Genomic DNA, 27,447 nt, shown 5'->3' on the forward strand with positions numbered 1-27,447 from the left:
GTCCCTTTTGCCATATAAAGTAACAAATTCACAAGATCCAGGGATTAAGACATGGACTTTTCTGATAGATAATTATTCAGACCACCACAGTAGCCAAATTCAATCTGTGATCAAGTACATGTACAGGAAATTCATATAATGTACAAGTAATCAAAATTTGACTACAATTAACAATCTAGGTGTTTTAGTCAGTTTGGGCTGTTTTAGCAGGGCACCATAGACTGGGTAGTTTATAAACAACAGAAATTTTTTTCTCTTAGTTCTGGAGGCTGGAAGTCTGAGATAAGAGTGCCAGCATGGTCAGGGCTGGTAAGGGCCCTCTTCCACACGTACATTGCAGACTTCTGCCCCTTTCCTCACATGTTGGGAAGAGGGCAAGTGAGCTTTCTGGGGTCCCTTTCATAAGGGCACTTATCCCATTCATGAGGGCTCCACCCTCACGACCTAGTCACCTCCCAAGCCCATTCCCTAATACCATGACATTGGGGGTTAGGATTTCAACATATGAATTTAGAGGGGGGCACAAATATCCACTCCATAACACGGTCTTCAAGACAATAAATCACATGACAATTTAAGTTGTAAAGGAGCATACAGCTGAATTGCAGAGATTTCCAAAATAAATTCTTCTAGCCCCAAGTGTTTTTTTTTTTTTTTCTTCTTCTCCTCCTATGTTATTTGAGTATGGAAAAATAGAGTATAAAATATAAGGGAAAATGGCCATCTAAGTTAGTGGCTTGTAGTGGAAAAATTCTCTTCAGAATAACCTAAACCAAAAAAAAAAAAAGAAAAGTAAAGAAAACTTTAAAAAAAAAAAAAAAAGACTTTGATGAAACGTTTCAAACTGCAAAAGTGAAACCTATTCTTTTTTACAGAATTGAATTTTCATATCTTTATGTCCCGGCTACTTCTTTTTCCAAACACACTGTGGTGGTGGAGATATAAGCTCAGGAAACACTAAGCAAATTTCAACAGATTAGCAAAGGTGATTTAGATATATTATGTTGATTTAGATATCAATGTGCTATGAGAGATTACTTCCACTGATCACAGCAGCTAAGAAGACTGAGTATTAATCAGCTAATGTTTGCAGCTCTTGTGGGGGGCAGAGGTAGAGATAGAAACTGAGAATTATAAAGAGAACAAAAGGAGCATTAGTCAGATAGGTAGGAATAAGTAAACATCATAAATTAGGTTAATAGCAGGACTCTACATCTTCCTTTCCCTCCTACCTTGAAAAAAACTTTAAACTGAAGCCTAATACATTTAGTGCATATTCACATGTATTCATTTAACACATGATTTATTCAATATTAACTAAAATCAGTTTCCACGGTCTTTAAATAAAGTCCAGGATAAAGTCCAAATAAAGTCTTCAAATTTTAAACCTGTTTAAAATTCTTGGCCAAATCCTTCTAAACTTGCTCTATTCATTTGAAATTCAATGTATAATAATGGTAATAAAATGAGAATAGGTGGATGCCAGAAAACCAGGTTTGTAGGACTAGCTCTTCTGCAAACTGCCTCTGTGACTTCAAACAAATCTTTTGTCTCAATGTGTTTCAGTGGCCTCAGCTGTTAAGAAACAAAATATTTAAATTAGTTAAAAATCACAAGAATGGAAAAACAAGCACCACATGTACTCACCATCAAAGTGGTATTAACTGACCAAAACGTAAGTGCACATATAGTAATAACATTCATCCGGTGTTGGGCAGGTGGGAGGGGGAGGAGGGGATGGGCATATTTACACCTAATGGGTGCTGTGACATGAAGGGATGGACACGCTTGAAGCTCTGACTCCAGTGGGGCAAAGGTAATATACATAACCTACACATTTGTATCCCCATAATATGCTGAAATAAAAAAAATTTTAATTAAAGTAAATGAAAAAAAATCATATGATTTAGTAAATCAGAAATTGTATGTGCATCCTTCTTACTGCGTAGTAAATATAATTTCTCCATTAATGATAATTATGCCACCTAGACCACAAAACTGGTTGGACTGTGGTAAAAAAATAAAACGTAATTCGCTTTAAAAAAAAACATACTTGCTTGGATCATGTAGGAAAATACAAGAGATGTCAGTATTATTAGGTCTAATGGTATTAGGTCTCATAAATGTTACCTAGTAACAGAGGTTGGCAAACTACAGTCATTAGGCCATCAGGCCTACCACCTGTTTTTGTAAATAAAGTTTTATTAGAACACAACCATGCTCATTTGGTTCACGTATTGTCTATGGCTAATTTTAGGCTACACTGACAGATGTGAGTTCTGATAGAGACTGTCTGGCCCACAAATCCTAAAATATTTATATATATACATAAAAAGCTTCCTGACCCTTATCTAATAAAATAAAGTGATGTAGGACCAGTGATAAATTCTGTATCATGCATTAAAATCAAATAAAATTTTATAAAGCACAGTTTGATTAGTTTTCTCACTGTATATATTTCTTCACATTATAGAAAAAGTAATATCTTTTTAACAAATACTTTGTGATATATTGTTTTAGTTGTTTTGTTTTTTTCTGGGAGAGTAGCTAATCTGCTGTTACTTTTATCACTGTTAAATAAGTAAGCACATAAAACATCATGCAACAATAATAAACAATCTCCCAAACCTTAATGACTTGTAAAAACAAAGGCTTATTTCTCGTATCCACTGAGTCAGCTGGGGGTTCCATGTGTTCTCTCTCTCTCTCTCTCTAGTAACCAAGCTGACAGTAACTCTTCCATGGAGAGGTAGTCATCACTGTGGCAGAGGGAAACAGAGCACAGCAAGGGGCACAGTGTCTTTTAAACTTCCACCCAGAGTGATACATCACCTCCAATCACATTTCACTGTTCAAAGTAAGTCACATGATCATGTCTAATTTCAAGAGCAATGGGGCAGTGCAGTTCTACCACATGCCCAGAAAAAGGAAAGCCAGAATATTTAAGATGGCTATTAGGACAGTCATTGTAACTCTGCCAAAAACAATCTGAAAGAGGGATGTAATTAAATGCCTCCTGCTTGCGGAGATTCTGCACCAAAGATGGTACCACTTTACAGCATGGCACTGTGAATTCTACTGCAATTTACTGAAGTCTAGATTCTCCAGCTCTAAGTTCATAGAGTGTTGGCAAAAGCACTGAACCTTTCTTGCAAATCCTATGGCAAACATTTCTTTAGCAGTGTTAGAAAGTATTCCTTCAACTAAAATATTATTTTTTGTCTTCTGACCTGTTGGGTACTTCCAAATTCCACTTATTTAATATTCAAAATAATTCTTTGGTACTTTCCAACATTATTTCCAAAAATAGCCATTGCAGTTTGGCTCTGAGTTTTCTTATGCTTATACAGATTTACTTGCCACACATAGTGAAATATACTTTTTTAAAAATAAGTTTTTCATTATTAAAAACAACATTTAAATCATAGTCTTTTTTAGTTTCTAAAATTACTTTCCTGCATTTTTGAAAGAAAACAATCAAATTAGAACTCACAAATCATGTGCCACATTATTTTCATTTAAAAAAAATCTATTAAAGGGGAATGAATTTGGCTTTACTTAACATATTACATTTACCTATTAGTTACTTAATATAATTTCACCATACTGGATGGGCAGACATCATCAAGAAATTTGTGCTGAGATTTCCTTTTGAACATTACATCTTTAAATCATATTGACTAATAAAACTTCCAATGGTACACATCAGAAAAAGAATGTCAAAATTATAAACCATTTTCAAATCGGAAAAAAGGAAGCTTTTTGTTTAAGTTTAGTGAGATATGGAACTCAGAAAATCCATAGTAAATCCCTTATATTTAATGAACACTCATCAAGCCATGTTACAATACAATTAATGTTTAGCATGTAGGCATGGAACTATTCTATACCACTGTATACACTATTTTCTGCAACAAGGGCTTAAGGAAAACAATATATCAATAAAATATATATTGCTTTCTTGGTCAAATATAAGTTGATCCTTGTTAATGCAAGATTATTTTCAGTCTGGGTGTCTTCACTATTGATAAAATAGGCTGTGGATGGGCTCCTCTAGCTAGAAGGACCATATGCATAAGAAACTGCTTGCAGTGAAGATGACATATGTCATACCATGTGCCAAATACCATCCTAGATCTGGAAGTGACAATTTTCTCATATATACTGGCACTTGGAGCTCTGGTAGCTATGGATTTATTCTTCCCCATAAAAACTCAAATGATACTATGTGTGTTTCTGAAAAGCTTGGTAGGAGATTTTCTAGCAATTAGTTATACTACATTTTAAATTTCTTGTCTGATATACTTTAATTAATATGCTTTGTGAACTATTTTTGTTGTACCTCTGAAAGGTTAGACAGGGCTTAAATCATCTACTCTATAATCTTCAGATTTCCAAGGAACCTGCAACCATACACTTGTACACACAAAACAGATATAAACTTTCCTCCTTTATCTATGAAACTGTGAGTTTCTCTGAAAAATAGGGCTAATTCTACTGTTTCTATGTACCTTACCATTCTAGTCAATTAAAAAAAATCAGTATGATGAATGGCCAATTGCTATATTTACTAATGTCCCTATTCATCAAAATATTTGTTTTAAAAAGGCAACTACTTATAAAGCTTCTAGCAATTTATATAGGATGAGATGGCTTCTGACATTTTGAGGATTTCTGCAGTCTTAGTTGATTGATTTTTACTTCAGAGTTTTGTATAGAAATTTTTCAGTTTATGCTGATGTCTCTTCAATTTTCTTCTATGTCATTTCTGCTTTGTAAAAATTTTGAGATCCATTTACCAATTTTTCAAGTAGTACATCAATATTAGTGTGTGATTTCTAGTAATTAATACCCCAAATTTAGCATGTAACATGATTGCTCCTGTCTCTGCCTAGCTCAAACTTTACCATCTTTTTAGCATGTGGAAGCTTTTCAGATTTTTAAGATTTAACCAAATTTATGCTTTTTTGTTCCTTTTTTGCTCTTTTCACTTATGCTTATTATCTTCCCACTGTTGTCATAAGTGGTGACACCTTCCACGCATTCTCACTGCCTTTCCATTACTTTAAAAATTGTGCAGGTTTGGTGTTGAATCTCCTTGCTTAACAACTGCCAGGTCAACATATCCCCTTTGTTAGAAACCAAAACTTTTTATGTAACTTGATTATTTGGGCCATTTCTGACTTCCTTCACATGTGTTTCTATTTTAAAAAACGAAATTAGATGTGTTAAATATTTCTGTGCCAATTCCTTCAATTGACACATGAGCCTTAGTTTGTGTTTCTAGCAATAAAGGTTTAAATTTCAATCATTGTGATTATTTTTGCCCATTTTTGAATATTCAAAGTTTTTGGTAAATGGATAAAATTGGGAAAATTGGCAAACTGTATATTTGAAGAATTAGCCATGCAGTTACTTGATCATTTATTGGACTGGCTTTGGGTAAATTGGCCTGCTTCCCTAGATACTGAATATTTGTGTCGATGAGTAAGATGGAAGATGTGAATATTCTATATACACACGCATGTAATGGGTTAGCATACTTTATTGCCTGTGCAATTCAAACATTTACCTTAGGTTTCAAGTATCATTTTTCTCTAGTGCATGCTGGGAAAGCAAACTTTCTGTCTCATTTCCCTCCAGTTGACCACTTGGAAGTGGCTTCTGTGGACAAATGCATCTCCTCACCATTTCCAGCTTCACCCAGGACATGGCTTGCATCAGCGTTGAGCACAGTGAAAATTCCTAAACATAAGGCATTCTAGCATGAGGCTTTTTCTTTTCTGAGAGCAACATAGATGTGTGGGTCAGATGACACCTCTCTACAAGCCTTGTGCATCAGCAGTTAAAGGAATTGCAATGTCAAAGTAGAGATATAAAGCTGAACAACAAAGGTGACTATTCCTAGATTCTGGGGGTAGAAGATGAAGCTGTGAAACCCTCCAGAGCGTGTATTCTCTGGGCCTCAATGAGTCCCAACCTGACCCCCATCTTCTAATCTCAATCAAGCCATGTAACTGGATCTTACCTCCTTCCCAGGTATTTCTCTTGCTCACACTCTACCTCCAGAATCTTCTTCCTCTAGTCTGAATTTCAGTTCAGTGTCAGTGGTACCCAGGCCCAGCTGTTCATTCAAATCACCTGGGAATGTCAGTGCCCAAGACTTACCCCAAAATTATCATTTAATTGTTTTGAGGGGTCTAGCAGTGGGTTTTTTAAATTTAAAGTTCCCTTGGGAAAGGGAGGGAGGGAAAATATATAAATAAATAAATGATAAATTTCAAGCTCCCAGTTGATCTTAGAGCACAGCGAGGCCTGAGAACACATCTAGAGGGAGCTTCCCAGACATTTACACATCCCTTCACAGTTGATAGTGGTGTGCCCTGCAGTGAACTGGAAGGACCCCTGGGGGTTGGAGATGGTGGGGTGGTTTGGGGAGATGGTGAGCAGTCAGAAGCTCCTGACTGGCCAGATCCCACTCAGCCACCCAGTCCACGAAGCTTCATGCAAATAAACCACTTGCAGCATTCCCATTTATCTGTGGGGAAAGCGTTCGGTTGCTGCTATCTATAGCAATCATCAGGGAGGTTTCCACAGAGTGATCAGGGATGGCTGTCGACACCCCATGTGCTGCGTCACTGTCCAGCCCAGTACGTGGGCAGGCCTGGCCCTCACAGTGTGTTGCATGTGGAGATTGCCCACTGGTGTGAATTACATGCACACACTTCCCAAATCGTGCACGGACTTACTATGAAAGGAAGTCTATGTGCACTCAGCGGGCAAGAACTATATTAAATGTTCCTCCTACTACCTCACCTAAAGTTAGAGCCACAGGACATTTCTGATAAACACTAGCTACCTGATTAAAGTCTATACACCCTTATCAGTGACCATCAGTTAAAGCCCATAATCAAACGCATCAAGCAGTGAAATCTGAAGAATGGGAAAAAGATAGAAACTCACAGACCAACAGATGATTCATCTTAGGAATCTCTTTCTGACGTGGGGAGGCAGGTAATACTCAGTCTTTCCTCCCCACTCAGATCAGAACTAGACTGTAGGAGTGAAAGGCCCAATAATTGAGTGCTCAGATGCCACCACCTCACCCCAGAGAAGTAGGAAGCTGAGCAGACAGCTCTGTTTAGCAAGAATCAGCAGCAGATTGTCCTGGATTTAAATAAATTGGCTTCATGGAGAGTGGGTACAGCACATGTTCGCACATGAGCATGCCAGCACAACAAGCTGCAGAGCTTAAGGCAAGAAATAAAGTAGTGATAATGCACAGACCCTAACATATCCCTTTCTTTTGGCCAAGATAGGAGAGCTGCCTTGTTTGCATATACCATGTCAGGTCTTTGTGTAGTGCATGGTTTAGATGATAATAACACAAGCCAACTGAGTAAGCCACTGCAAAACCTTTTGGAACTAAGACCGTCGTGAATTTATCTTATGCTTTTTTTTTTTCCTTTGCTATTTATTATTTATTTATTTTTGGTTTGATCCATCCTTTTACCTATGAGAATAAGAGTATAGTATACAAAAGACTTCCAATTTCTAGGGAGAATTATGATGTCTTTTTCTTTTTAATAGAGATGGCACCTGCCTATAGATACAAGCAAGAAACAAAAGATTGGGAATGCATAGGAAAATCCTTCCTGCAAGGAAAATTTGATAATGGGATATAAGTCGATCTTTCTTCCTGATACAAATTCAGATTTGGTGTCCAGATAGCACTGTCTATGCACGCTATCCTAAGTCCTAAGTAGTGGAATCATCAGAGTTGGGCTTAGCTGACAAAAGCTCAGATGAAGAATGTAACTTACTTGGAGTAGGCAACATTGCCTTTCATCTTCCTGGTTTCAGATTTTACATAGTTTATTAAAAGTCGAGGGGTCATGAGTCTTGTTCAATCAGAGTATTGATCTAAGGAATTGATCCTCTCTGTTTGTTAATGTTGGCCCTTGCCCTGTTTTCTCTAATGGAACAAATGTGGCTCAGGTCGAAATTATTGGTGGACTATATTATAGAAGTAGAAAAACTTTGGTGACTCAGCTGCAAAACTATGGCATGCTGTATGGGACAGAAGGTGACTGCTCTGTAGGATATCACAAGGGTCAAACACGAGGCTGCCTCAAACCACACAAACAACTAGGTGAGGCAAGCAGTAGCCCATGTAGCTTGGCTTAGTCTACTTCCCTTGAGGTCATTGGAGTCCAAGGGGAGGAGCATAATATAGACTGGGGGCCTTTCCCAACATGAAGAGGCTCAGCTTGCAGGAATAAGCAAAATTAGACCTGCATCTGACTAGGCATGGAGGCCAGCTTGGGAAGATGGGAGCAATTGCACAAAGCAAGAGCTTCCATGATTGACCCAAACTTTCACCAATCTCACTCAACCTAGAATTTTATGTTTGCTCAATTATTACAATTATTTGATGATGTTTTGCAGGAAAGATTCTCTTGTTATTTTATAGAGAAATGAGCCCATGGCAGAAGTGGAATATGGTGCAGCCTGATTGTAAGTATAAATGTCGAAAATATGTGGTTGTGAGTCCAGTGAGCAGCTTATCTCACAAAAAGTTGGAGCAGTGATCTTAAATATCAAATCTCTGATCTCTCTAGGAGGAGTGCAATGTATGTATCTGAAAGAGCTCATGGAAAAGCCTCTCATCCTAGAGGGGTGTATGGAACAATTTCCTCTGAGCTTCAAGTGGAAGATAAAATAGAGGAACACTAGGGATGTGGCATATCAGAAATTACCTACTGCAAGAGCAGTGCAAATTTACAGGTAAGGGAGCCAATGAATCACAAAGAGCACACCACAGGCTGTTTTTATTCTATCCGGGTAGCTCAACCCCTTTTAATTGTCTTGGTCAGAACCTTACTATTGACACTTCTAAAGTGCACGAAAATGAAATGGAAACAAGGAAATTTGCCTTTTGGCCCCCTGGCAATAAGTGACAAGGAAGTTTAATTTTGGAGAAACTATTATAGAACCTAGCATTGCACTGGAGACACAGGAGAAACCAGGGCCATTTGCTCAAGGAAACAGGTGTAGAAATGTTCATTGAAACATTGTCGATAATAACTCTAAATTGGAAACAGACTAATTGTCTATCATCTAGCTAAGTGAATTGCATGAATAGTCAATAGAACATGATGTAAGAGTTAAAATAAATAAATCCCTGTGTTTTCAAAGTCATAGTATGGAGTGAAAAAAGCAGTTTACAGAACAGTACTTCATAAAATGTTACTTGAGTAAAATCCCATATTTTATTTATGCAAATATGTGTTTAATAATGGTAATATGCATGCATGGAGATAACAAATTGCAGATAGTGCTTATCTTGAAGGAGGCTGAGAGGTGAATGGGAAGAGAGAGTAAGGGGTGTGTGGGGAACTACAATTATTTCTGCAGTGTTCGATGCCTTCAAAATAACTGAAACAGGTTTTTTAAAATGTCCAGATTTGATTGAATTTGGTGAACAGGTATTCACTGTCATTTTCTACATTATTCTTCAGGTTTCAAATATGCCATTAAAAAAAATTCCAGAAAACAGTGTGTAGGGGGGAGGGAGGATTGCAGTGGAAGATAGAAACATACAAAAAACCAAAAAGGTGTTGGGCAAGAAGCAGAATAAAGTTATTTATGAAGGTCAAAAGACACTGCTTCTGGATTTAGCAATTAGGCCTGGCAAAGAGGATGTCGCTTTTAGAAGAATAGGCTGGAAGGCATTATCATAATAAAAGGTCATACTATTCTTTTTAATGTTGCACTGTAAAATTCATCATTAAATAAGAAAAAGGAAGGACCAATCAAAACATATGTCATAAATGGGATCTTTTTATAGAGCAATCAAATTAAGAAGACATATAAAAGGTAGGAGATCTGTATCAGTAGATTATCAGAGAGGAAATTAGGATTAGAAGAGGGAAATGTATCACAATGATCAGAAAAAGAATGTGTAAAGTTAGTGAATTTAAAGAAAAGTGTATAGACCACCAAAATCTTTTAGGAAAACAAATATATGGAGAGAAAGCAAGCAGAAATGCAGAAGCTTTGCATTTTAAATCAGAAGAGAGGTTAAAGTAGGACAGTACTCTAAGAATTTAAACATATGAGGTTCCAGTTTCCCTCAAAGGTTATACTGAGCCCACATCCCTCCTGTTTGCTTCTCCCCTTTTTGATGACCATTTGCTAAGAAATTACCTGAAAGGCAGTGACTAGTTCTTCCAGGCACAGAAGCACTTGTTCAAGGTGGCTCCGTATTGGAGAAAGATTGGAGAAACCACAAGCAGGAGTGTGTGATGAGACAAAAGGTCATTGGTGGGGGGGGACACGGGAGGTACCAGGGTCCTGGCTGTGAATCCAGGTCATCAGTTATGCCCCCAGCATTGCTCCTCAGAAGACCACAGGTCATTCTTCCTTCATAGGAAATCTATGCTCTAGAAAATTCCCTTGGATTTTTTGCAGTGTCATGGAATTTGTTCATCAGAGCAAAAAAATGCAAGATATATCTAAAGACTCTTTACCACACCAATGGGCAAACAAATGAACAAAAGCCTTAAACCTGTTTTGTTTAGTTTGTTTAGTTAGTGTCCTGTGTAAACCAGCCAGGAAATGCAGAGTTAGGAGGGGTAACCGGCAGAGAAATTTAAAAACCATACTCATCTTCTACGGAAGGGCCCCAGTGTAAGTCCTCTCTGCCTGTCTCTCCACCCTGTGGTCCTGGTGGTTCTTTTTCTAAATATCAAAGCACAGAGTATAAGACAAGAGTCACAGAAACTCATCCCAGCTCCACTGTTGCTGTGTGACTTTGAGGTCCAGTACGAGTAAAGGACATGATCAAAACCCCACAGGCAGTGAAGAGAGGGTCTTTTTTAGCATTTCTGTTTATGTATCACTACCTTTAAATATAGCTTGGTGGTTTTTTCCTAGCACAAAGTGACAAATAACTTTTTAGTCAATTTAACTAACTAAACAAAACAGATTAAGGGTGTGTTTGTGTTTGCTTGATTATTGGACTGGCAGAGTCTTTGGGTACGTTTTGCATTTTTTTGCTCTGATGAACAAATTCCATGACACTGCAAAAATCTCAAGACTTTTCTGAAGCATAAATTTCCTGTTGAGCTTATTTGGAAAATTTAAAAAGACTTCCTAAAAATGGCCAAAATGTTTTAATTGCACACCACACAGCCTGTCATCACACAGCAAAGGCCAAAGTATTCATAATTGCAATTGAATAAAATAGGGAGATTTGCTCTGTTCTTTTAACAAAAGATACACAGGTTGAGAATCTTTAAAAGAACAGAATGTTCAAGTTAGGTGCTCTGGCAACGAAAAGCTATTCTGTTTTGGCATTTATTTACTAGTGGTTCTCGGTGCTGACTACACATGCAAATCACCTAGAGAGCTTTTAATGTATCCTGATGCCAGGGCATCACCCCTGACCAATTAAACTATTCTCTCTGGAAGTAGGGACTAGGCATCAGCAAATTTTAAAAACTCCCTAGGTGATTTCTAATATGCAGTCAGGTTGAGAACCCCTGATTTAGACATTGCTGTCCCAATTAATATTTAAAGAGTCACAGCCCGTTGGCTCCACTAATCCAGTTGCATTACCACGGGCATATAAAAGATTATTTTTTAAATACCATATGAAAAGGAAGATCAATGAGCTCTTGAAGTACAAGAGACTCCGTAATACTTCTGATGAACTGTCCATTCTGGGAGTCCTCTCGTGTTTTAACTTACCACCTGGGCTTTGGTAGAACTGAAGGTGTTAATCCTTTTTCACAGACTCTAGTGCAAACCTTGATATTGAATAATCCACTGAGTTGTGTGTTTAAGATCTTTGCTTCATTAAGTCACCAGATATTCCTGGCAGCAGAAGAGTGGCAAGATGTCAACCTGAGCTTTGCTGAGCCAAAAGAATGAGCTTTTACCGTATTACTAAAGATGAATGTGCTCTTAGAGCATGTCCATTAGCTCCGATACTCTAATGAATGTATGGCTTGACAGACACAATAATTGGCATAGTTCAGAGTGTAAGAGAATCAATTTGATGAATCAGAATAAGGTCAACTGAAAGAAGAAACAAGGATTTAGTTTGCACATATTTCTAACCATAGCAACAAGAAAGATTAAGTAGTAAAAAACAAGATTAGGTAGTCTTTGATAATCCATCAATGTGGGGCCCTCTCATCTCATTAACACTAATCAATAGAAAGGTGGCTGCACTCTAAAACAGTGGCACTTGAGTGAGTTCTACAGGAGTCCCTGCATATCCTAGCAATGTCTTTTTTTCCTTTGGAAGTCTGGGCGTCTTATCTATTGTAGCTAATCTCTGGAATTTCTGGCCTTATCTCCTCATTACTACACTTAGGATAGTATAGGGTTTTATTTCCCCATGGGTTGATCATCAACATTTTTCACTTAAAACATCAGCCCTGACCTTAAATGTATCTGGGCTTTATCTATTGGCGACAGAAACATTTATAGCACTCAGGTATAATTTTTCTGATTGAAATATGTTTTGCTTCCGCTCTTCAGTGAAACAATAAAGGTAGATTGCAGAGCAAGCCCTTTTATTCCTCCTAGAAGGACCTGCTGTGAACCACAAAAGAGAAATACAAAAGTAAATCGCTTAAAACTAACATAGACCAGCTCACTCATGCTGGGTCGCGCTTAAAGAGACTTCCTTCTTTCCTGGCAATAACGAAGGGGAGTCTAATTTTTAACCAAGCTTGACATGTGTCTGAGACAAGACTTTAGTCATGCTTGGCTTCATCTTCTCAGGAATCTCTTGTTTAATTTCACTCAATGACTTCGGATTGTAAAGAAAGAGCTGATCCTAAACCTGAGTTAGATGAAAGGAATCTAAACAGAAACCTAAAACCATGTCTACCTCCTCTGGGCTCTGACTTTACCATAATGAAGAAAAATAAATCAACCTAGGAGAAAGGTATCTCTTTCCCTGATAGAATCAGAGATTTGAGGGTTAAGAAAACGAAGTTGATGGTGATATGCTATTGGGAATTTTTGAAAGGTGTTTTTGATACTTGATAACTATCTCCTGGGCTATTTTTAATAAATCCAAAACAGATTTGGCTTGAAAACACATGCAGATAGAAAGCTGGTGTGTATGCTACTCATAGGCAGGGGTGATCAGCAAAACTACACAGTTGTAATGGAGATCCAGCTCAAATAATGCAGGCTATAGTTGATCTTCTTTAGTTACCTACCTCTGTATTTTTCAATTGGTCAATTAACAAAAATGCTGTATATAAGTATTATGTTCTCAGCATTACAAGACACAGAAGAATTATATGACCACTTCTGCTTCAAGGAGATTAACTTCTGGTTGGAGAGATCAAAATATCATTAAACAAATTATGAGTTAGCAATGGGCAAAGAATGTGGGGCTGTGTTGAAAGGAATTATGAATTGCATAGCCCAATATCTTCTATGTTTCAGCAGTTTTCTACTTCACAGAATTCAGGGACAATTTGACTTGTTTCTATTTGGGGACTGGTTCTCATACCCTTGGGAAAATTCTCTCTGTAATTATTCTTCATTCTATATCAGGTAAACCCAAACCAATCCAATCCAGTGTTCTCTGGTGGCTTTCACAGATTTTTGACCCCATTCACAGTGAAAAATGTATTTTACATCATAATATCCTACACACTACAGTCACACAACTAATAGAAAATTTCGATGAAACTGCTGTAAGTTTTACAATACATGATGTCCTCTGATATATTCTATTTGATTCAATTTTATTATATTTCTTTTTTTAAAAAAATTGCTGATCATGACCCACTGAGTTGATTTTGTAACTCATTAATGGGTCACTACTACAATTTTAAAAATATTTCTCCAGAGTCTACGTCTTTACTTAGAATGGACCTAGTGAAATAGGTCATGGATTTAAGGATCACACACCCTTAAATAAATTACAACTGGTTTTCAAACAGGAGCTTTAAAAGATTGAGCTGGCTTTGTAAGCACCTGTAAATGGGTCATAGATATATTCTTAAATCAGCCCTAAGTCCATATGTGCCCTATACTTTCAGCTTGAGCAAGTCAGAAATTTGTTTTTCCAACTTTGCAGCCTTCTAGGCATTACCTCCATCTTCTAATATTAAAACTGAAGCTTCATTAGACAAAATCTATTTTGATATCTGGCTACCACCATAGTCCCAGTGTTGCTACTTAGGGTCAATTAAAAAAAAAAAAAGGTGCCCCAGGCATGAACAATATGCTGGCTTTCTTGTCAGGCACCACAAACTCAAGGGCAGACCTCTTCAATACACTTCTCAGAAATATGAAGATCTTTAAAACATTTGGCCTTAGGATCCTAAAATTATGGCTATCTCTGACTGAAACTAAGATTAAAGAGATAGAAGGGAAAGCTAAAACAATCTGTCTTGAATGCAGAAGACTGAATAGAATACTCAAATTAAATGCATAAAATTTATAATGAAAAAAATACCAAATTACTTTCAGTTCAACAGCAGTAGAAATTCATTGCTAAAAAAAATAGATGCACATTAGAGATATCTTGGATTACTATAGGAGAGACACATTTTATCTGGTTATTTATGTAGAGGACACAATCAACCAATTGAATTAGTAATGGACCTACATTTTTTATAATTTGTTTGTAGTCTGACATACTAGGTGGAAAATGTAAAGAAGGGTATTGTTCATTTAGTAAATGAGTATTTATTAAGCACCCACTAAGTACACCAAACACTATCCTAGGCTCTGCAGTAACAGATGAACAAGCCAGGCGTGGTCCTCAGTCCTAAAGGTCTGTATTTCACTGGGCAAAGGCAGGGAAAACACAACAAGAATAAGTAAACGAGGTGAGCACGAAACAGCAGCAAGTGTATGCAGAGAATCAGAAGGAGTGCCCTGTTGGTACTGCGCCTGTTACCACTGCATGGGTTAGGCAGTGCCTCTCTGCAAATGTGCCATTGAAACCAACAGCTCCGGGACAGGAAAGGGCTAGGCATGGAATGAATGAAAGGAGGAAAGAGCAGAGCCCGCCGAGGAACAGGCCTGCTGGGTGAAGTAGTCCTAGGATCTGGTGGGGAAGAGGAGCAGCAGTGGGAGAAGAGGTCAGGAGGAGGCAGGGATCAAACCATACTTGGATTTTATTGTCAATATCACAGACAGCCTTGGGAGTGTTTCAGCCAAATCTGACTCCTACTTTATGACCACTCTGATTGCCTCATGGATGGTGAATTGCAAGGAAACAAGAGTGGAAGCAGGGAGTCCATTGAGAAAGCTGCTCTGGTAGCCAGGACAGAAATGACATTAGCTTAGACGAGGGTGGCAGTGGGGATAGCTTTATTATTCGCTGGTAATGGATGATGTAGCTAATCTGAGGGTGAAGGTAAAATGATGCTACATGAAAAGCGATAAGCACAACATGCCCTTGTGGAAATGCCTCAAGAATAAAGCAGAAAACAAACTCAAGGATAGAGGAGTTTCCACCTCTCATTCCTGTGTACATTTTCAAGATGTGAACAATTATAATTCCGGCATTTCTTTCACTCTGAAATCTCAGAAACCACCATTGGTCCCAGGATCCTTGTTAGAATAGGGTATCGTTCACAATATGATTCAGAAACAATAAGACCAAGACTCTTGAAAGAGTATCATGAAAGATACGTGGTTCTGTAAAAAACTCAGTCACAACAACAGAATAAGGGATTAAAATGTTATAAGAAACTAGAGTAACTAAAAGAAAAATGATAACAAAGAAAGAAAGAACCAAGAAAAGTTTTTTAAAAGTCAAGAAACAAAAGAGAAACAGGAAGAAATTTTAAAATGTATCCAAATACTTTGGTTAAATTTTTTCTTAACCACGTAGGCAGCAATATTGAACCATGCCTTTTGCAACTCAGGACGGTATTAGGAAAGGCTCCCTAGAGATTTCCCACCCTTCAAAAATATGTGTGGAATTGAATTGAATTAAACTGAATTTTACAGAGAAGGAATTTTCCCCTTTATCTTCATGCTGAAAGCTTTATCAGTGACTTCAATTCCACACTAACCACAAAATTTGAAGCATTAAAATAATACTCTAATTTCAAAAGTACCTAGGAATATCTGCCATACCTTTCACTCCATGGCTTTATGCTCTGGAAATTTCTTTGCTTGTGAACTTCTTTTGTTAGTCAATAGGTGAGTATGTACCTTCTCTTTGTAAATTAAAATTCATTCAAAGTTAGATTTTCACAGCTGAAGGTTTTGCACCTTAGGTTACTTTAGAAACCATTACTCAGATTACCCTTAAGTTTCATTATTTAGTTAAATAAATCATCCCAATTCCCTCCTCTTCTAGACTCACATTTTTATAGTCTGAAGCTGCTCTTCCTTAAGGCATATACTTCATTTTGTCCCTGCTTTGGCTGGTTGCCTTTTCTCTTCATAGTAACCAGAATTAATTTTAATCAAAATTTCTCCTCTATAGGTTTCTATAACATCAATATTGTGGTAATGTAGCTTTTTATTCCAAAAAGGAATGCAGTTAAGGTTCCTTAGGCCATGATGTACATAATTTCCAGAAAATAAGCTTTTATGAAAGCCAAAATATTCTATGTGTCTTTTTTTTTTTTTTCAGTACTTACTGGATCAAATTTTATAAATACTTTCAGGTCTATACCATTTATATCACCACTTATTTCTTGTCAACTTCAACCTGATTCATTGCTCTTGACTCATTCCTAGCACTAATATCCAAAAAAGCTAAAACTATGAACACTAGGAAACTGTTAGAAAAAGGCTTCTTGTTACACAAGAGACAACATCTGGTTCTTCTCGACTACACTGTGATCATCTCAATCAGCATCTCAAGAATTAAACTTACTAGTTTCAGCTCTCTATCCCTCTAACCACTCTTGGAAAAAACTTTTCCCCATCAATTCTCTTTCCCATCTTAAAAAGGTAAGATTAAGTAGGGCAGGATGACCTCTCATACAAGTTTAAAATAAAGATGATTCAAGACCTAAATTATTCAATTAATTGCTTCATTTAGGGGTCCCCAATCTATGGTGAGTTGTATAATTATTTCATAATGTATTACAATGTAATAATAATAGAAATAAAGTGCATAATAAATGTAATGTTCTTGAATTATCCCGAAACCATTCCCCCCTCCGCACCCCTAGACTGTGGAAAAATTGCCTTCCATGAAAATGGTCCCTGGTACGAAATAGGCTGGGGACCGCTGGAATTGCTCACTTTCAGTTGAGGGAAGGGTTAATGAAGATAGAAAAGAAAAGAGAAAATTCCTATAAATAGAATACATTTTTTTGAAAGTCTGGCAGAGTAGTTTCAAAAATAAACCCAAATTGCTTAATTGTCTCTATATTTTGCCATGAGTATAACCCCAAACAAAAATTGTGGAAAAGGATATCTTGGCTATTTCATGGCCATTCTCCACCATTTCATGGTCAATAGGATCTTATCATCTTTGCACAGTTGGCAGTGGCAGGCAAATAAAACAAACAAACAAAAAACTAAATAATACAAGACAAGCAAAAAATAATGAATAAAATCTAAACTTCTTATGTACTATAGTTGTTAAAGTTATAATGCATAACAAAGATTAAGCCTATTTTTTTTCCAAATTAAATAAGACTCTTTGTATCTGCCCTCTAGGGAAGGTTAATTAATTCATATCAGGGGAGGAATAACTCATCTGGCTCCTTCCTTCCCCTACAGACAGTGGAGGAGGGGGAGTTGGTGTGAGCCAGAGCTCATTGCACATTGTCAAGCACAGAGTATTGAGTATCGGGAGTTTTTGAATATGCAGAGTTAGGCTTGGAAAGAAACAGAATGCTGCCCTTAATAAAGTGGAAGAGATTTGTTGGGGGAGGTGATGATTCCAGGGACAAGAGAAGGAATAGATTGGGTGAGAGCCAAATGTATTGGAGGGTAAAGACTGTCAAAGATTTACTTCAGGATATCAGAGAACATATGAATTTGTCTAACAGTCAATTATAAGTTGTTTGTATTACAATGCCCCCTATATCTCTTTGAACCATCAATACAGTCCACGATACCTGCGGACTTTTTAATGGCCAGGTTGTTGGGAGTGGGAGGAAGCTCAAAGAAAAGGAGTCATGTCGCACTGGGGACACCAAGGCATACAAGAGGGCTACACACTTGGAAGGGTGAAACCACGCACAAAATTGTCAGCCAGAGATGCCTAAAGAAAACTGAGGAGGAGGCTAGGGTCCGGTGCTGTATGGGCTGTGGTTCATTAAGACAATGTCGTTTTAATCAAAATATGAGAAAGAAAAAAGAAAGGAGAGGGAGAAAGAGGAACCTGGAGAGGAAGAAAGGAAGGAAGAAAGAGAGGGAGAGAGAGGGAGGAAGGAAGAAAGAGACAAAGACATGCCATTGAAATTTGGATATTTGTCCCAAGGATCTTTAAATGAAGTTATTCCCCTCTATAAGATATGAACTTTCTGGCACAAGCACCTGACTAATACAGTAGTCCTCCTTATCTGCAGGGGATACATTCCAAGACTCCCAGTGGATACCTGAAACCACAGATAGTACCAAACCCTATGTATACGATATTTTTTCCTATACAGATATAGATATGATAAAACTTAATTTATAAATTAGGCACAGTAAGAGATTAATAACAATAACTGGTAAATAAGTAGAACAATTATAACAATATACTGTAATAAAAATTACATGTTATCTCTATCCGTCTCTCTTAAAATATCTTATTATACTTCTTTTACCTATTTTCTGACCACGGTTGACCATGGATAACTGAAACTACAAAAAGCAAAGCTGAGGGCAAGGGGGATCGCTGTGTAGCATCAGCACAGAGGTTGAGTGGGTCTGACCTTTTTTAATTAGCACCATTTTAATAAGGATTATTTAGGCAGAATAATTATAATATTTAAATTAGTTTCTGTACATTATTAATGCATGTCTTTTTTTCCACAGGTTCACTGATTTCATAAACAGTAATTCTGTTCCTCCCATTTGGTTTTTCTCACTTTCCAGTAAACACTGTATTGTGCTTTAAAGGTATGTTAAATACAAAATCAATTTCATCATCCAGCTCATTTTATAACAATACAGTTGAAATGACAAAAAAAATAAAATTCAAAAATCTTAATGCAGGATTACTTTAATTATCTAAGCCTAGATAGGGTAATTTTTAAAATATTTCTTGTATACATATGTGGTACATTTTTTTTATACACATAAAAAATAAATTTATGTGTATAAAGGAATTGTACCATATTTTTTAATACCTGTTAGGGTTGGAGGAACAATGACTTGACAAAATTTAGTAAATGTGGTACGTAACTTTGTGGTTTCCTACAGCAGGGAGTTTGACAAACTCCAAGCTTTTGGACCAAAAAAAAGAAAAAATATTGGACTTATTCATACATTTTCTCTACAACAGCAGAATTGAGTAATCTCAACAGATACCACAGTATGGTCCAAAGAGACTAAAATATTTGCTATCTGGCCCTTCATAAAAAAAAGGTTGCAATACCTTTATATATATACCTTATACCTTTATACCTTATAGCTAAACCTGCGATAGCTCATTGTTACCAGCTGTTATTGTCATGATCTGTGTAGTGCTCAAAAACATTTAGTAAAATGTGAACTATATAAATCTTTATTAAAGTTAAAACAGCCTGAAGTGTTTCCCTCTGCCCCTCCAGATCCATTCTTTGCTCTTACCCAGCTCTGAGCCCAGGAGCTGACCTGTATGGATGCAAGAGCAAGAGGCTTCTTTGCCCCAGGGCTCTTCTTGGATCTGGGAGTCATCAAGGGTAGGTCAAAGGGTGGAAGGTGGGTGTGCTTTAAGATGTTCCGTCCCTACAGTGCCCTCCAGCCTGGCAGCAGTTGAGTTGGCTGTATCCCTCCATGCTTCTGTCTGGCAGTCCTCTCTGAGGTTACAGCCACTTGTTCTGGGTTACGGTCCCTACTTTCTCCCCTGAACCCCTCAGACCTAGCATAAGGTCTTCCAGCCCATGGGTGGCAGAGTGCTTCGCCATTTCTTGTCAGTGTCCCTGCCACCATATGCAAATATGTCCTTTGGTAGAGTCTCCTGGGTTAACCCAGTGGAGTGGGCATTTTCCTCCAGGGACCCTGACTGTGGCATAAAGTAACCCCCCAAAGCCTGTGCCCAAGCAGATGTAGACTTGAATACTATATATTTCAGTGACTAGCTGTGTGACTTTGAGCAAGTTATTTTACCTCTCTGAGCCTTCTCTGAAAGAGGAGGATAATAATACCAAATGCAAAGAGTTACTGCGAGAATTCCGTGGTACGTTGATAAAGTGCTTAACACAATGTCCAGCACTCAAGAAATTCTCAATAAATGGCAACTGTTATTGTTTTCAATTTTAAGCACCTACCACATTCACATATCAAGAAACAAATATTTCAAGAATTGAGTAAACAATGCATCAAAATATTAGTATTATTTTAATAACTTTAGAATCGGTTCTACCAGCATTATTTTTTCTCCAAGTATTTTGCTTCAAATGACTACCTTTGAGCAGTGATTCTCAATCTGCAATAACATCCCCTCTTCTATTCCCACCCAGGGGACATTGGGAATGTCTGGAGACTTTTTTTATTGTAATTATGGGATGAGGAGGTGGATAGAGGTCAGGAATGCTGCTAAACATTGTATAATGCACAGGACAGTCTCTCAAAATAAAAAATTTTCTGGTCCAAAGTGTTGAGAAACTCTAAAAGTTGGTTTTAGGCCAACTTTTTGGGGGGGCTCAGAAGAGTGAAGAATTCAGTTTGTTGACCTTATATTCCATAGACTTTCCAATTTCCTATAGATATTCATGCTATGTAGGGAGTGGAGAAGATTTTCTAACATTTTAATAACAACAAGAAAGATCTATCATAAATAGACAAATCCCTAAAAAAAACTTTTTAAAAGTTTTTAAAGCAATGAAAGTATTTTAAGAGTTCCACTGCCCATTAAATATGAAAATGAGCAAGTGGTACTAACATCCATTGTAATAATTTTTAAATGGAGGAAGGAATTTAGGTACTTTCGTCATCACAAAAGTTAATCATAACACAGGTGTCCTCAGTTATTCCTTTTATATCTTTTCCATTCTCATTCCACTCCCAGTGGCCTCTTCCTCTAAATCCTAGAACACAAAGATTTCTGTGGAGTCACATCACTTCCCAATTTGCCCCACAATTTCACACACTGCAGATCTACTGGCCCTTTAGCAGTCAGTCAAAACAGCAGTGTTTTTGCTTATTTGTTTATTGGGTTTTCTTTTTAGGGAGAGTGTTTTGTTTTGGGGGTTGTTTGTTTTTTTGTTTGTTTGTAAAACAGACAGATACTGTTCCACTTTTTGTGTTGCATCTGTTAGTTTTAGTACCAAAACAGTGTTGGAGAGAATCCCTAGTCAATCAGCTCTTCCAGTTTTTATTTAAAGTCATCCTTCCTCTCCTACCCACCCAGGCTTCTTACACACACTTCATAGAAGTCAGAATCCACAGGAAGGAGTCCATGGGGCTAGACTGGAAGACAAATCAGCCGCAAACAACAAGGCCCCATGCTGAACTCACAATCTCTACTTCCTTCTGAAGATTGAGTCTTTGTTACTGGGTCAAGCTTGACTGCCTCCCCCTTTCCTCAGACAGCATCCTCTCCAGGAAATTTCCTCTATCCTGTGCCCTTTATGCAATGAGGGAGCATCCCTCATTGAAATCCTACAGGATTTCTAATATGACCAGGCATGTCTGTATCCAAGGTGTTTGACTTAGGCAAGACCCAGCTATAACAATATTTATGGTACTCTCACCTGTCCTATAATCAACACCATTAGCTTCAACCCTTCCTGACATGACAAAATTGGTTAGTAGAGCAACTCTTTGCTTACTGAACTCTTTATTAACTCCAATTTTTGTCAAATAATGAGTACCCAAATATTTAATTTGCTATTAAAAAAAAAACTAATACTAACATAGAAGTCTCCCACGTGAATATGTTCAATGGACACTATGTGATATACTCAGACAAAGAAATATTCAGATGATTTTCCAGGTAAGTGCTTTTATGGAAGCTGATACTTATTATGCAACTTTAGGGAAAAATACAATAAAACCTTATTATGAGTTGCCTTCCTATACCAGTAATCCAATTGTGCTGTGGGACAAAATTGTATTTCTGTGTTAAAATGAAATATACTTTATTTCTCCTTCTATGATATAGAAAATATATCTAGTTATTTTCCTTGGGAAAAGTGACTTAATGGTGACGAATCACACTTGACTACCTTAAAATTAACTCCTGATACATTGCATTATTTTTAAATATGTGAAATAAGAGCAAAAACCTATTTTTTTTATTAAAAACTCCAATTTCCTATTACTGCGTTAATGTGCAAAGCAAGAGCAGTACATGTATTATAATTACATCTTTTTCTCTCTAGATTCCTAGCAGAGGATATGCTAAATTTTAGAAGCTCAAACAGAAAGAGTTTCTAAACCTTTCAATAGGTTTAGAGCTGCAAAGATGAAATGCACGAGTGAATATACAAAGAGACAATACTCAGGGTCATTCTTGGGTTTTGTCTCCAGAGTCCCTTCCAATGGCACCAAAAAGGTTTGTGGAAGGCAGTCCTCTGCACACAGCAGCAGGGTGACTTGTCTGTGACAGTGGAATCTTGGACATAGTGTGCTGCCAAAGTTCAAAGAACACAGAAAGAGGACTGTACAATGGCTTATGTTCTAAGAAAGAATGCTCTGCTACGTACAAATGTGGACTGAAGAGAAAATGGCATTTTAGCAATTTTATGAAAATGGAAAGTATTTAGTAAACGGATCCTGTGTTCTTCTCAGGGTCAGCTAATGTGACTCCAGAATCCATTCTGCTCAGTAAAACATGCATAAAGAAGTTATATTTTGTGTAAATGTACTTCACAGTATGATTAGAGTTCTTTCAAGGAGATACCTTATTGAATAGGTTTTTCAACTTTACATGTTCACATTCTTGAAAGACTAATGGATCCTTCATTAAAGAGATCACAGCTTTTCGAGTGTCATGCTTGAAGACACACAATGAATTGGTCATTAAGGAAATTCAGCCACGCAGAAAGGACAGGAGAACAACTGGTTGACTCTTCTAATGACTCAGACAATGCTGGCAAAGCTGCTTTCACTCACAGTCTGGTTTATAGTTGCGGAACAAGCAATAATTTTTTTCAGACATAACAAATAGGTGAAAGAATCAACCACCTCAGGGGCAAGTGTCTACTTTCTGGAAGGACAGTTTGTATACTGGCGTTTTTCATCAAAACAGATCAATTCACATGGGGCTACTGTCCCAACCTATTTCTTTTGGCCATAAAATGTTATGCGTCTCAGACATAAGTCAAAGTAAGCATACTTAGGTAACTAATTACTTTCTCATTAGGTCATATGCATTCAAGAGAGCACACCTTTAAGATTATTATGATATTTTTGAAATAGAAATACATGTTTCACTGTCTTCATTGCTTCATGTACATTTGTTTACTGTAGACTGAGTCAGTATTGGCTTTCTTGCTGGCGATGAAATTTTATGCTTGCCCATTGTGCCCAGTTAATCAGGCCTTAGTATGAAGCTCTCAGGAATGACTGGATCTGAGATTCCTTAATCTGAGATTGTCTAAATATTTAAACTCAAGTTTTTTCTATGTCTGGCTGAAAGGTGGACAAGAATTAGGGAGGAAACCCAATCTCTGGCAGCAACTTCGCAATCCTCTGCCCCTTCGAGACTGTCAGAAGGAAAAAGATTCTGGTGAAGGCTGTTCTTTCAAGGATAAACTGACAATTTGTGAAGCCTATGTAAAAGCGCTCTGGCAACTTCTCGATTAATTTTGAGATTTTTTTTTTTTTCACCTTGTGGTGCTTCAAGGCCAAATGAGCCTTCAAGGAGGTCATAGGAATATAAGAACATAAGAAATGCCATAATAGGTCAAATTAATGAGCCAGTTAGTGTGATAGGCTGTCTCTGAGAGTGGCAACAAGGTACATTTTGTGCATATTGTCAACTTCGAAATATCTGAGGCTATAAGCAGGACTGTTTCTTTGATCAGGTATCTATTTCAAAGGTCCATGATTTCCTTTATTAATGTGTACCACATCTTTACACATAAATTCATTTAAACCCTTCTGATGATATTTTAAATCATGTACTACTTTTTATGTAATGAGTTTTATAAATCCATTACATCTAATTTTGCCTAAACTGCTTTTTTCACATTTTCAAGAGTTTCCCAGTTGGAGCTGATAGACCATTAAGTGTGGCTATGTGCACTTTGTGTAACTGAGGTCTCTGTATTGAGTTGATTAGATGTCTAAAGCCCACCAAACAGGTGGCGATGGACTTTCCATCTACAAGTCCTAGCACTTTCTGCCAGCTTTTTATTATTACTCCAGGGTCAATACGTTCTGTCTTGTACTCCACTTAAGTATTTCCATTAGTTAGTTCTTAGTGTTTAGGTGGCTGAAGGCAGACACATATTTCTCACAGTTCTGGAGGCTGGGAAGACCCAGATCAAGGTATCAGCCCATTCAGTTCCTGGTGAAGGCCCTCTTCCTGGTTCGCAAATGTCTGCCTTCTCATTGTGTCCTCACGTGGCAGAGAGAGGGAGAGAAAGGAAGGGAGAGAGTGAGAGGGAAGGAGAGAGTAAGAAAGCAGATGAGCCCACAGTCTGGCCTTTCTTCTTCTTCCTATAAGAGTACTAGTCTCATTATGGGGACCGAATTCTCTTGGCCTCTTCTAAACCTAATTACCTCTCAAAGGCCCCATCTCCAAATACCATCAACACAGTAGAGATTAGAGCTTCAACATATGCATTTGGGGGAGACATAAACATTCAGTCCTTAACAGTTAGCCAATTTCCTTCTTTTTACCAGAAAGAACTGATCAGGATTCTTCTCACAAAACAAATAAAAAAGCATTGTTTCTCAGGGCTTAACAACAGAAGCTTGACTGCCAAGGACACGAGGTGTGCAGCCGACATGAGTCCACGAGCAGCTGGGCTGTGGAGATGTATTTTTAATTGACAACAAAGAAATTAGCAATTCAAAAACCCATTGAAAAGGCAAGAATAAGGAACAAAAATTTGTATTATGCTGTTTTATCTACAACAATAAAATAACTTTGGTAGGAGATCTGTGTAGCATGTCCCCCATAAAAAAAAAAACAGCAAAACAAAATGACATTTTATCAGCTTGAAAGGAAGTGAGTGTTTGCTATAAAAAGGGAGGAGAGGCATCCTTGTCTCGGGTTGCAGAAGGTCCACATGAGGGTCTCTCAGCCCCTGCTAAACTGCCTTGTATCTTGTCCCATTGCTATAATAATTTTTGTTTGGTCGAGAAGAGAATGGCTTGATCTTAGAGCCGGAAGGGACAGGAGAGATTTTTTTTTCTTGTTTTATAGATAAAGAAACTGGAGCCCAGAGAGTTTAAATGGCTTTCTTGAAGCCACACAGCTGTTTTTTTGGCGAAAATAGGTCTTAGATGTCAGTATGTCTGCCAATAGGCAGAAGTAGAGAGCAAGGCTGCCCCTGCTCTGTGGTGTAGATGGGACCTGTTCTTTCTTGGGACCTCTTAAGGTCACTACCAAGATAATGTCTTCTTTTCAATAAAACTTTCCTTTCTTTTAAACTCATACATCATATGCACTTATTTAGTGAGTAATTAAAAAGAAAAAGTGAAACAAATACACCTAAATCCTACCTTGATTTCTCAATTGACTGAGTAATCCAATAAATTATTTACTTTGGGATTACTTGGGTTAAACAGCATTCCCCGCATACTGTATGAGATGCCTTTGATTTTGAGCTTGTTTTAAATAAATAGTTCTATCAAAATAGAATGGCCTTAACTTTCAGCCCTGGGAATAAACAAATAGTTTCAATCAATGATGCTGAGACAACCGTTTAATATTTTTCAAGAGGGTAAGAAAAGAAATATTTTCATGCCTACAGCATTAAGTCAGAAATAGCCTTTGGCACATATTTAGCTTGGTCTTTTCAAAGGTTGTGGGAAAATATGGGGAAAAAAATATAAGCAAAATTAGCAAGGCTACCATGACAACAGCAAGTACTTAGAGGCAGAGCTAAAACTCTGGAAATCTCAGAGAGAAGGAGAGGAGGGTCCTCAGGATAGTTGATCGGGAAAGAAGCATCAAGCATAAAAAGAATTACTGCTAAATGGGCAGATACTAGAACAGATATTTATCATAATGGATTTCCCGTGGTGTGAAATTTTATCAACAGGGCCCTGTTACCGGAGAGAGATTATTTGCTTAAAATTATAAGTGTCTTCTATTGTATTGAACTCAATGTAGAGACATGGCCTGTCATTTGTTTTTGTTTAATGGACACTAGAAGCTACATGTTTGAGAGTAAGGAAAAAACATGGGGAGAACTCTTTTTAATTGAGTTCTCCAGAGTGGCTGAGACAGGGCTTAGGAGAGGGCTTTAGGCCTCCCAGTGCTTTCTATCACAGCATGATTTTATTTTTCTATTTACTTTGTAAGCCTTAAACACATACACTTTTTCATTCAATCAACAAACATTTACCGGTAATTACTGTGTGCTGGCCTTCCACAGCTGTTGGGAATGCCGTGCCGAGCAGGAAAAATAGCATACGTTATATCCTGGTTGAGGGAAGCAAGAAAAGAGGCAATAAACAAATGAACCAATACATAAACAAGAAAATGTCTAGACAGGAAGACACAAAGTGCAAAGGCCTTGAGTCAGTAAAGAGTCTGGCACAGTCAAGAACAAGCTGAGGCAAGTCTACACAGCCCACCAGAGAAACTGGGTGTGTGATGAGGTTTGAGACACAGGAAGAGATCAGCCTATTGAAGGGGTGCAGTAGAAGTCCCGTTTTTGTCCCCTATCACCTATTTTTCATATATGTGTCAGAATGATCTAAAAACATAAATATTCTGTCATCAGGATTGTTGCAGTAGAGATAGATTCTTTATTCACAAGGAATATTGAATATAAAACTGATAAGACATGATAATTCATGGGTTGGATGTGGGATATGAAGAAATAGGAGTTAAAAAAGAAAAAAAAGAAAAAAAAAACTCCTAGAGTTTTGGCCCAAGGCAGTGAGTGAATGGTGATGCCACCATTTACTACATGAGCAAGACAGGGAGAACAGATTTGAGGGAAAACTGCCAGATAGATAATAACTTTGGGGCATCCAAAGTTATGTGTGTGAACAGTCACATACATAGTCCATAGCTCAGGGGAAAGATCAGAAATGGAGACATAAATTTGGATGCTATCAGCCTGTAGTTGACTGTCCAAATGAAAGTCACCTAATGTTCAGAGAAGAAATAGCATCCATACTCTAGTCCTGGAACTCTTTGATGTCAAAGAGGTCAAGGAA

The 27,447-nt window shown here is 37.5% G+C and overlaps 1 long non-coding RNA gene across 1 annotated transcript; it reads right to left on the minus strand.

The window, feature by feature from the left end:
* Positions 1-1,306: 1,306 nt before the first annotated feature.
* LOC105856613 (uncharacterized) lies at positions 1,307-27,432 on the minus strand. The gene is made up of 3 exons (XR_001147223.2): positions 27,377-27,432; positions 26,625-26,701; positions 1,307-1,575 (listed from the first exon to the last, which is right to left on the minus strand). It is a non-coding gene; the product is annotated as an uncharacterized LOC105856613 (long non-coding RNA).
* Positions 27,433-27,447: the final 15 nt, after the last annotated feature.

This window comes from Microcebus murinus, chromosome 11, assembly GCF_040939455.1.
Source record: "Microcebus murinus isolate Inina chromosome 11, M.murinus_Inina_mat1.0, whole genome shotgun sequence".
NCBI classification, from domain to species: Eukaryota; Metazoa; Chordata; class Mammalia; order Primates; family Cheirogaleidae; genus Microcebus; species Microcebus murinus.